The sequence below is a fragment of the Pinus tabuliformis genome, chromosome 8, assembly GCF_031772625.1.
Source record: "Pinus tabuliformis cultivar Carrire ecotype Pingquan chromosome 8, CPIR1, whole genome shotgun sequence".
NCBI classification, from domain to species: domain Eukaryota; kingdom Viridiplantae; phylum Streptophyta; class Pinopsida; order Pinales; family Pinaceae; genus Pinus; species Pinus tabuliformis.
In genome coordinates this window covers 175890724-175893039 of record NC_142294.1, presented here as the reverse complement: position 1 = coordinate 175893039, position 2316 = coordinate 175890724, and the positions used below count along the sequence as shown (strand labels likewise).

General features: G+C 43.1%; 1 pseudogene; it reads left to right on the top strand.

Annotated features, from left to right (window-relative positions):
* The first annotated feature begins 453 nt into the window (after positions 1-453).
* LOC149234700 (galactan beta-1,4-galactosyltransferase GALS1 pseudogene) lies at positions 454-2105 on the top strand (annotated as a pseudogene).
* The last annotated feature ends 211 nt before the right edge of the window (positions 2106-2316 follow it).

Sequence of the window (2316 nt, the reverse complement as noted above, 5' to 3'; positions counted from 1 at the left end):
CAGCCCGGTGGTTTGTGGAATGGCGGACTAACTACAGTTACTATGTCACTTCGCTTGTTCAATCGTGGAATGGCGGACCGTTTTCCGAAATTTTAGCAGGAGATGTAGCGGTTAAGTTGTGAATTTATTGGTAAGTACGGACAATGGGCCTGCTTCGTTGGAACCGGGGGATTCTGCTTTTTCCTTGCAACCAGCTGGCTTGCTGCTTCACTTGTACTCAGCTCACCCACTCATTTGCTCTCAAGTTCTGGCCAAGAAAGTGAGGAAACAGCACCCGTATTCCACAAACCCCGCATCCTCCATTGATTGCATCAATTGAAAATCAGAAAATCCTGCATTTATTTTTTCCGATAACATAAGATAATTGCCATGTTCAAATCAATGTTGTTCTGGGCTTAACGATACAGATCTAGACTTTAGGAGTTTTTGCGTTTGGTTTCTGTTATGATCTCAATGGGAAAGGACAGAGAGAAAGAGGGTGTGCCTGGATTTATTTCCATATGGCTCATAGAGACCAAGGTTCTGATGCGGGCCATCGTGGTTATGGGGCTTTTGCTGATACTAGCCCAGTTTATGCCCCAGGATATCCCCTTGTGTACAAATCCTACCCCAACATTTCTCGAGGAAGATTCCAAACCTTGTGGATACAGTATCCAAATCAGAAAAATGGATCAGGTGAATCAGATCACAAAGCTATATAGTATTCATAACAATAGCACTGAAAAATTCACAACGAAAGCAATTGAGCCAGAAAACATCAACAAGCGGGTGTTTCGGCCATATGGGAGTGCTGCATACTTGTTTATCCAGATGGGAGCATACAGAGGAGGTCCAGCCACGTTTGCTGTAGTTGGGCTTGCTTCCAAACCTCTCCATGTTTATGGAAAGCCACGATTTGAATGTAAATGGATCCCCAAGAATTCGTCTTCTGGAAGATTAATAAAGGGCAAGGCCTACAAAATGCTCCCAGATTGGGGCTATGGCCGAGTTTACACAGTCGTGGTTGTCAACTGCACGTTTTCTCGGAGCGTGGGCACCGATGGCAATGGTGGAGACCTCATTATCCATGGATTCAATGGCAGCCGGTTGGGGAAACCAGAGAGGATCGTAGCTCTCACCGAAGAACAGGGTACTTACAATGCCTCCGTTTACAGCCAAGCTCCTTCCTATGATTATCTCTACTGTGGTTCCTCGTTGTACGGTGACCTCAGTCCTCAGAGAATGAGAGAGTGGATGGCGTATCATGCCAAATTCTTTGGGCCTAGATCGCATTTTGTTTTTCACAACGCGGGTGGAGTCCATCCCCAAGTTAGAAAAGTGCTGGAGCCATGGATTCGAGCAGGTCGTGTGACGTTGCAGGATATAACCGAGCAGGAACAATATGATGGGTATTATCATAATCAGTTTCTGGTTGTGAATGACTGTTTGCACAGGTACAAATTCATGGCAAATTGGACCTTTTTCTTCGACGTAGATGAGTATCTGTATATTCCCCAGGGAAAATCTCTGCAATCTGTAGTGAATGAGCTCTCTAATTATACACAGTTTACTATTGAGCAATACACCATGTCCAACAAGATTTGCTTGCAGAACAAACTTCTCATTAATGAGTCGTCCAACAGTACTTATTCCAGGTAAGTGTGTTATGGTGATAACCAATTGAATGTTTTTTTCGGGCCTGAAATTGAATGTGATGATGATTGTATTGTACAGGGAATGGGGGATTGAGAAGCTCGTATTTAGGGACATGAAAAGAGGAATAAGAAGAGATCGCAAGTATGCAGTGCAGGCAAGAAATGTGTATGCTACTGGAGTTCATTTGTCTGAAAATCTGATGGGGAAAACACAGCGTAAAACAGAGGGTAAGATAAGATATTACCATTATCATAACACTATCTCGAATAGAGGAGAAACCTGCACGAAATGGGTGAAGCCCTCCATGAAAAACAATTTAACACTGCTAGGAGGAACTCCATATGTATATGATGGTTCCATGAAGGCTGTTGCTCCCTTAATTAAACACTTTGAAAGACAAATGATCGGATCCCAGCTCTCATTTACATATATATAATCGGATCCCTACTTGCATCTACTTCGCTATTTTTCCTTCGGCAATGTGCGCATCATCTTGGAGATTCCAGTTGGGCATTCTCGGCCATTTGCGTTGAGCATCTTCTGGTTTACCAGCGCACCCGTCATCCTGAAGGGTCCGATTACTTAATAACGCCAATCAATTCAACTAATCCTTTGAGGTACATAACTTCAAAAATAGAAATTAATACCATATAGGATCATTTTGTTATATGGTTGATTGTA